The following is an 8,322-nucleotide window of genomic DNA, read 5'->3' as shown; positions in this document are numbered from 1 at the left end:
CCTGCGAGAAATGGACTGTAGCAACGGCCCGCCTACTATTCTTCACGTGACCCTACGTCATCATTGTGATTTTCGTGAGCAATTTAAGTGAGCTGTTAGGATTCGGCTTCCTGGCAGTGCAAGTGGAATCTGTGTGGTTTTGGTTTGCTGGGTTTATGGTGGGCATTTTAACACTAGAAGGAATCTATAAGGCTCTGGCTGCAAGAGCCGCATGAATCGAGGGAAGACTTCAGCTGCCAGTGCAACCGGAATCTGCGTGCCTTTGGCTTGCTGCTGATACGGTGGGCATTTTAACACCAGATGCAAGGAACCGAGCTGGAACTGGGAAGACCTCACCGAGCTGGAACTGGGAAGACCTCGGCTGTCAGTGCACCGGAATCTACATGCTTTTTTTGGTTGGCAGCGGCTAAGGTGGACATTTTATTCGTGATACCAGGAAAGTTTCTGCAAGACACCAGATGGAGCGTACGACCTGGTCTTGTCCCTCATCGTGATTTTCTGAGCGGGAAGGTTCTGGCTGCCTTGCTGCAAGAGCATCAGCTGCAATCTGTATGTTCTTGGCTGGCTGAGAATGCAATTTCCATTTTCCTCGGGATACCCTGAACGTTCCAATAAAACAGCAGATTGAAATGGGGGAGCGGAAAATGACGTTTATTTTAAAAATCATGTTCATCTATTCAATGTGAAAGGTATGGAGGGCTAAGAAAAGGAACGGGAACAGTGGATGGTGGTGTTTAACTGATCAAAGGGGGCTAATAGGGTTATTTAATGTCTGATGGGTGTTTTTCCAGGGGGGTCGGCTGAGGTTCTGAGTGTGCTTCATTAGAGGAACATGGGCTTGGTGTGGGTCTGCAAGGGTGAAGGGGCATCTTGCTGTGTGGAGGGAGGATGGGGCGTTATGTTATTGGTCTAGAAGTAGGGATGGGGCATCTTGGAATATGAATGGTTGGATAGGGGCACGCTGCTGTGGGTCTGGTGGGATGGGGCACATTGTTGTGGGTTTGAAGGGAGGGATGGGGACACAGTGGTGTGGATCTGGAGGGAGGGATGGGGCATATTGCTGTGGATCTGGGGGCAGGGATGGGGCACATGGGTGTGGGTCTGGAGGGTGGTATGGAGGCATCTTGGTGGGGTCTGCAATGGATGGGGGCAGATTGGTGTCGGTCTGCAACAGGTATGTGGCATCTGTTGGTCTAGAGCACTGGTGCACAACTTATGGCCTGCGGGCCAGTTGCGGCCCGCCATGCACTTTTGTCCGGCCCGCGAGGAACAAAGACTTTCCTAATGGAGGGCGGCCCGCAAGCAGCATCGGCCCCCCTCCATTAGGAAAGTCTTTGTAACTCTTCCGGGCTGGACAAAGAACTGGCCCTCATTGGCTCAGGGCACACGCACCACGTAGCTCCTATGAGTCACGTGCGTGTGTGCGTGCTGCACCAATGGAGGGCCAGCACTACGGCTGGCGTTGCCAGTAAGGCTTGATGCTGGAAGGCATTTCAGCCTTGCCCCACCCACGTCAGCCGTAGTGCCAGAGACCTTGCCAGCGTTTCAGCTAGCCAGCCTTCCAGCACATCCAGTAAGTACGGGGGGGGGAGTGTGCTGTTGCTTGTTTGTGTCAGGTCTGTCCTGCCTGTATGTTTGTGTGTGTATGTTGAGATGCGGGGGTGTGTTGGGTCTTTCTGAGTGTGTGTTTTTGTGAGGTGCTGTGCATGTTGAGATGCGGGGTGGGGGTTCAGGTCTGTATGGGTGCATGGTGTATTGGTGTATGCTTGTGAGTTTGTATGCTGAGTTGGGGGTTGGGAGGCTCAGGTTTGTATGGCTGCATAGTGTATTGGTGTATGCTTGTGGGTTTGTATGCTGAGTTGGGGGTCTCGGGTTTGTATGGGTGTATTGGTGTATGCTTGTGGGTTTGTATGCTGAGTTGGGGGGTCTCGGGTTTGTATGGGTGTATTGGTGTATGCTTGTGGGTTTGTATGCTGAGTTGGTGGTGGGGGTTCAGGTCTGTATGGGTGCATGCTTGTTAGTCTGTATGCAGGGGTGGGAGTGGGGGTTTGGGGTCTGTATGGGTATGTATGCATGGTGCATTCTTGGTGGCATGAGGCATAGTGTTTGGTTGGGGGCCACTGGGCATAGTGTTTGGTTGGTAGGGGCCTTGGGCATAGTGTTTGGTTGAGGGGTGGGTGCCATGGGGCATAGTGCTTGGTTGAAGGGTGGGTGCCATGGGGCATAGTGCTTGGTTGAAGGGTGGGAGCCATGGTGCATAGTGCTTGGTTGTGGGGTGGGTGCCATGGGGCATAGTGTTTGGTTGGGGAGTGGTTGGGGCCATGTGGCATAGTGTTTGGTTGGGGTGTGGGGGCCATGGGGGGTAGTGTTTGGTTGAGGGGTGGGGGCCATGGGGCTTAGTGCTTGGTTGGGGGTTGGGGCCATGGGGAATAGTGTACATATTCTTTTTCCATGTGTTTAATAAATATTGGTGGTTGAATAAGCCTCCTGCCACGCTGCGCCTACTGCCCCACCCACATTTAGTTTTTGGCCCACTAAAGCAATCATGTAAGGTACTTTCGGCCCTCTGTCAAAATCAGTTGTGCACCCTTGGTCTAGAGGGTGGAATGGGGACATTTGGGGGGTGGGAGGGAGGCACCTTGGTGTGGCTCTGGAGGGAGTGGATGGAGGCACCCTGGTGTCAGTTTTATGTGAGGGATGAGGCACATTGATGTGGTTCTGCGGTGATGGATGGGGCATCCTGGTTTGGGTCTGATGGGGACATCGGTGGGGGTCTAGAGGGAGAGGATGGGGGCACATTGGTGTGTATTTGATTGGTGGGACGGGCACATTGGTCTGGGGGAGAGATGGGGCACATTGGTTTGTGTCGGGAGGGAGGGTGGCATTTTAGGGGGGTCTGCAATGGATAGGGGCACATTGGCGTCAGTCTGAAACACGTCCGGGGCATCTAGGTGTGGGCTGAGATGGTGGGATGGGGCATCTTGGTCTGGGGAGGGGTGGTTCATCTAGGTGTGGGTCTGGAGGGCAGGATGAGAGCATCTCGCTGTGTAGATAGTGGCATCTTGATGGGGTCTGCAATGGACGAGGACACATTGGTGTCAGTCTGAAACGGGTATGGGGCATCTGTTGGTCTGGAGGGTGGCATATTTCATCTAGGTGTGGGCTGGGAGAGATGGATGGGGCACATTGGTCTGGGGGAGGGGTGGAGGCACATTGTGGGTTTAGGGCAGAGACGGGGACATTTGGGGCACATTGGTGTGGGTTTGATGGGAGGGATGGGGCACATTGGTGTGGGTCTGCAGGGAGGACTGCAGCATCCTGGTTTGGGTTTGATGGGGACATCAGTGTGGGTCTGGAGGGAGGAGATGGGGGCACATTGGTGTGGGTTTGATGGGTGGGAAAATCACATCCTGGTGGGGTCTACAATGGATGAGGGCACATTAGTGTTGGTCTGAAACAGGTTTGGGGCATCTGTTGGTCTCGAGGATGGCATGGCTCATCTAGGTGTAGGCTGGGAGGGTGGGATGGGGCATCTTGGTGTAGGGATGGGGACATGGGTGTAGGTTTGATAGGAAGGATGGGGTATCCTGGTTTGGGTGGGATGGGGACATTGTATGGCTCTGGAAGGAGGGGTTGGGGCACATTGGTGTGGGTTTGATGGGAGGGATGGCGACATTGGTCTGTGTCTGGGGAGGGATGGGGCACATTGTGTGTCTGGGGGAGGGATGCTTTGTCTAGGTGTGGCTCTAGAGGGAGGGATGGGGCACATTGGTGTGGGTTTGGGAGGGATGGGGCACATCCACCTCCTCACTCGGAAAGAGGAGCAGATAGGGTCAGGGAAGGATGAATGGATTGGTCCGGCAGCAGAGCGGCCTGCCTCCATCACCATGCTGCTGCAGGCTTCCTGGGATGAGCGCCTGGATTTTTTTTTTTGGTTTGTTTTAAACCCACGATGGTCTCAGCCGACTCGCAAGTGGGGAAGGTAGACGGGCGTTGGGTTGTCTCGCCGCGGGCTGGACAGGCATCGCTGCCTCTCCTGCACTGGTAGAGTCAAGCCGACGTCTGGAACAAAAAAAAAGTTGCCTTTGACTCTTGGCGGTGGATCACTTGGCTTGCACATCGAAGAACAGCTAGCTGCGAGAATTAGTGTGCTTTGCAATACACATTGATCATCGACACTTCGAACGCACCTTGCGGCCCCGGGTTCCTCCCAGGGCTACACCAGTCTCAAGGTCGCTTGAACATCAATCACCACAGGGTTCCTTCCCAGGGGCCTAGCTGGGACCCCGTTCCCATTGTCCCCTTAAAGTCAGACCCAAATCAGCACTGTTGCAGGATCGTTGGACCTGGTGCGCAGGCTCATTGTCAGCGTGTCCCGGCTGTTTCAGGAGGGCTGGGCCCTGGTGGTAGCAGCAGCAGCAGGCCTTAAAGCCTGGCGCACCATCACCCTACCCCGGGGCATGTGGCCGTGCTGCGTGTGGCTGTCGGTTGTCCCATGGCTGCCGGGGCAGGATGGCCCAGGAGCGCCGGCCTCGCGACTGTGGCTTTCGACTGCAGATCCGGATGCCACAAACTCTGCTGCTCCCCCGACTATGGCCTCAGATCAGACGTAGTGACCCGCTGAATTTAAGCATATTACTAAGCAGAGGGAAAGAAACTAAACAGGATTCCCTCAGTAACGGCAAGGAAAGAGCCAGCGCAGAATCGCCGTCCAGCGGCAGGTGCAGAAAATGTGGCGTACATAAGACCGAGACTCTGGCGTCGCTCAGGGGGCTCAAGTCCATCTGATCGAGGCTCACCCCGCAGATGGGGTTAGGCCATTGTCTGCCTTCGGCACGCCAGGATCAGATCTTCTCAGAGTCAGGTGGTAAACTCCATCTAAGGCTAAATATGGGCGCAAGACTGATGGCCAACAAGTACCGTAAGGAAAAATTGAAAAGACAATTGAAGAGGGAGTTCAAGAAGGCGTGAAACTGTCGAGAGGTAACCAGGTGGGGTCCGTGCAATCAGCCCGCAGGATTCAACACGGCAGGTCGGTCGTTCAGAACGGTGGATGCACTCGTGGGACGGCCCTAGGGGGGCAGGTCGCTCTCCGCTCCAGTAGAGAGTGGTACTGCCCCCTGGCAGCAGTTTTGCTGTGTCCGCTGGCACGAGGGAGATTGAGCACCGCCACGCCCTTCTCCATCAACCGTCCCGGCACCTCTCGCAGGGGGGCTGTTGGGCAGAATTCTGTGCAGTGCCCTTAGGGACCACTACACCCAATTAAGACTACAGGTAGCAATACAAGTTTTACCTTTGGTACAAGCCTGTACTACTTTGTCAAAGTGGTAGCAGTGGCGGAGCAGCCAGGCCTATCTCAAGAGTATATGAGCAGTAGCAGAGATTACACAAAGGGACCACAATTACTGTGACTCAAGCAAACACTGACTCAAGGTTTCAGGTAAAAAATATAAGTACATTTATTTTTAAACCATTCGTTATAAAAACAACACTTCTATTAAACTTAAACAAAAACCACACGTTAAATATACTACAACTAACCAATTCACTTTGTACAGTAAGTCTCAAGGTAAGTACCCAAACACGTTACCGCGAATACGATTGCGATCACTTTTTGACAGTTCGGTCTACTAAATAAACGCGTATCCGTGACATGAAATGCTACCGGGGCAAAAACACTTAGCACCTGAGATACCCAGATGGAGTTGGAGGCAAAAATCACAGGCGATATTTTGGTTAGGCAGGCAGAATCAAGAAACGCTCAGAGACAGGAGTTCAAAAGTGAAAGGGCCGTAGCCAATGTCGAAAGACACCGGGGCCTGTTGCTGAAGATCACACAGACAATTCACGATTCAACATAGCCAAAAGTGCTTCGATATTGTCAATGTTCGGAAGCAAAAGTTATAAGAAGGAGGGAAGGCAAGGGCAAGCATTGGAAATGAAGAAAAGGGATTCACCCAGTTTACTCAAGTAGAACACAGTACCTTGTTCCAATGGTGCAGCTGGTGCCCTGGCAGTTGTTCTGTTGATTTCCCGCAGACCCACGATTCCTGGAGCTTCATTGTGAAGGACGTCTGAAGGGGGTCTGCACCACACAGTAATGAAGCTGGCAGCAGCAACGAGGAACAAAAGGTGCGCTCCTTAAAAACAGGAGAGGCTCTTCAGGTGGCTAACCGGACCACTACAGCAACGTGCAGCAATTTCGACCGAGGTAGAGGATCCTCTGGCTGTGGAAGATGAGCTGGTTATCCCCACCAAGCTCAAGGGAAGAAGACTTCGGGCTGGATCTTCTATGAGTCATTGAAGGGAAGGTAGCTCAGGACTGCAGCAGGGCTTCACCGGGACGGGTAGTTGCAGCAGCCGTCGTTCTCTCCACTTCTCTTCGGTTCTTTGTAGTTCCAGTGGCGACTCTCTGACTTCTAGCCCAAGAGACCTGCCTTTTATGTGAAAAACCCCCATTCACACAGCCTGGCTGTCAATCACCCAGCAGGAGGGTTGTCCAGCCCAGACAACTACCCTGGCCAATCATGACAAAATGCAACTTGGGTTTCCTAGGATACCGTGTGCTGGGGGTGACTACACCCCTCCCTCACATTCAGCCCACCTAGACAACCAGGCGCCTTGAGGAGGGCTTCTGAGCAGAAGCCTGCCAAAAGGCAGTGAACAAAGAAGGCGAACCTAGTTTGCCACGCAAAGTAAGACACAAGAAGGACTTTAACAAAAAGAAATGGCGAATACACCCAACCGGAGCCAAAAGAGAGACGATTTGGTCAAGCGGGTTTATGTTCGAGGCTAATATAATAGCCAAGAACAGTACCACGTTTATCTAATATAATCGCGGTAGAAAAGTTAGGGTAGATCACCACTGCCACCAGCCAAGTCTAAATGTTAAATGAGCGAAACAATGCTCTAGGAGGTACAGATAAAAAGGGATACCAATTAACCCTTTCCAGTACTCCATGGAGGATGGGGTGTACTGGATCTGTGGTAGATTGACTAAAGTTAATGATAACTTTACCCTTTGGAGTCGAGGGAAGTCTCAAAGACAACCCTGTGCCACGGCACTGAAGGTGCTGTCCGACAAAAAGAAGGTGGCTACTGAAGTGGTGTACTTCAGAGTCCACAATCACAAAAACAGGTAGAAACAAATAGCAAAACATAGGTAGGAGTGGGGGGAAAAGCTCTCGCTCTTACCAAGTGGAAAAAAATAAACTCCAGAAGTCCAGCAAAGCTGCTGGGGGACTCACTAGGTGAGGGAAATTAGCCATAAATGAGAATTCTCCCTAACAGGGGCCTCCCAATCCGATTGTAGACTGTGGTGGACTGCCCTCAGTGCACCCCGACCTTGTTGCGCTGCTGGGCGGGGAGGCCCACATAGGGGGCCAGGGTTACCAACTCGGACCAAGGAGTCTAACACATGCGCGAGTCGGAGGGCCGAACAAAACCCTGCAGTGCAATGAAGTGGAGGGCTGGTGCGCGCTGGCTGGGGTGGGATCCTGGCGTGGTGGATGCACCACCGGCCTGTATCGCCTGCTCTGCCGTGGAGGTGGAGCATGAGCGTGTGTGATAGGACCCGAAAAATTGTGAACTAGCCTGGGCAGGGCAAAGCCAGAGGAAACTCTGGAAGTCCGTAGCGGCCCTGACATGCAAAATGGTCGTCTGACCTGGGTATAGGGGCAAAAGACTAATCAAACCATCTAGTAGCTGCTTCCTTCTGAAGTTCCTTCAGGATAGCTGGCACACAGAAACACCAGTTTTATCTGGTAAAGTGAATGATTAGAGGTCTTGGGGCTGAAATGATCTCAACCTGTTCTGAAACTTTAAATCGGTAAGAAGCCTGGCTTGCTAACGTGGAGCCGGGCATCGAATGCAAGTGCCCATTGGGCCAGTTTCGGTAAGCAGAACTGACGATGTGGGATGAAACGACCGCTGGGTTAAGGTGCCCGATGCTGACACTCATCAGACCCCAGAAAAGGTGTTGGTTGATAGACAGCAGAACGGTGGCCATAGAAGTGGGAATCCGCTAAGGAGTGTGTAACAACTCACCTACTGAATCAACTATCCCTGAAAATGGATGATGCTGGGGTGTCTGGCCCATTCCAGGACGGTGCTGAGAGCAGCGGGGGGTAAGCAGCGACGAGTAGGAGGGCCGCTGCAGTGCAGATCTTGGTGGTAGTAGCAAATATTCAAATGCAAACTTTGAAGGCCGAAGTGGAGAAGGGTTCCATGTGAACAGCAGTTGAACATGGGTTAGTCTGTCCTGATATGGTCGAGCGCCGTTCGGAAGGGAAGTCTGGTTCAGATCCCTGAGAGGCGGAGATG

General features: G+C 52.9%; 1 pseudogene; it reads left to right on the top strand.

The window, feature by feature from the left end:
* The first annotated feature begins 4,087 nt into the window (after positions 1–4,087).
* On the top strand, positions 4,088–4,236 carry LOC138457687 (5.8S ribosomal RNA; annotated as a pseudogene).
* Positions 4,237–8,322: the final 4,086 nt, after the last annotated feature.

The sequence above is a fragment of the Ambystoma mexicanum genome, chromosome 1p (genome assembly GCF_040938575.1).
Source record: "Ambystoma mexicanum isolate Mex_15411 chromosome 1p, UKY_AmexF1_1, whole genome shotgun sequence".
In the NCBI taxonomy this organism is placed as follows: Eukaryota; Metazoa; Chordata; class Amphibia; order Caudata; family Ambystomatidae; genus Ambystoma; species Ambystoma mexicanum.
Note: the sequence above shows the minus strand (reverse complement) of the source record. Positions and strands in the feature narration are given on the sequence as shown.